Here is a 397-nt window from a genome sequence, read left to right on the forward strand (position 1 = left end):
CAGCAGCTCCTGCAAATCACCAGGGTACTGTGGGGTGATGCAGCCCACCCTGCTCCCAGCCAGGAACCCCGGCTGCACCCCACCGCACCCCCATCCCACACCCCACCGCAGCCTGGTCCCCGATGGGGAGAGGGTCTGGGGGGGTTACGCACCCGGAGGACCTGCATCTCCAGGCTGTCGTTGAGGAAGGCATAGATGCGGGGTCCCAACTCCTGCCAGGCGCTCCCCGCCTCCCCCAGCACCGCCAGCTCCCGGAAGGTCCGGTTCACCTGCACAGGGCATGGGGTGAGGCAGGGCCGGGGCGAGACCCCTCCAGCCCCCCTGGGGTCCCCCGCTCACCTCAGCCATGACGCTGTCAGGGCCGGGGCCGGGCGGCGTGTACAGGGTCTTACCCATG

The 397-nt window shown here is 70.3% G+C and overlaps 1 protein-coding gene across 1 annotated transcript in view; it reads right to left on the reverse strand.

Moving 5' to 3' along the window:
• ABCA7 (ATP binding cassette subfamily A member 7) overlaps positions 1-397 on the reverse strand; it is a gene marked incomplete at its 3' end in the record, with an annotated part of 16,746 nt that overhangs the window by 13,961 nt on the left and 2,388 nt on the right.

This window comes from Egretta garzetta, unplaced genomic scaffold (genome assembly GCF_000687185.1).
Source record: "Egretta garzetta isolate BGI_Z169 unplaced genomic scaffold, ASM68718v1 scaffold396, whole genome shotgun sequence".
In the NCBI taxonomy this organism is placed as follows: Eukaryota; Metazoa; Chordata; class Aves; order Pelecaniformes; family Ardeidae; genus Egretta; species Egretta garzetta.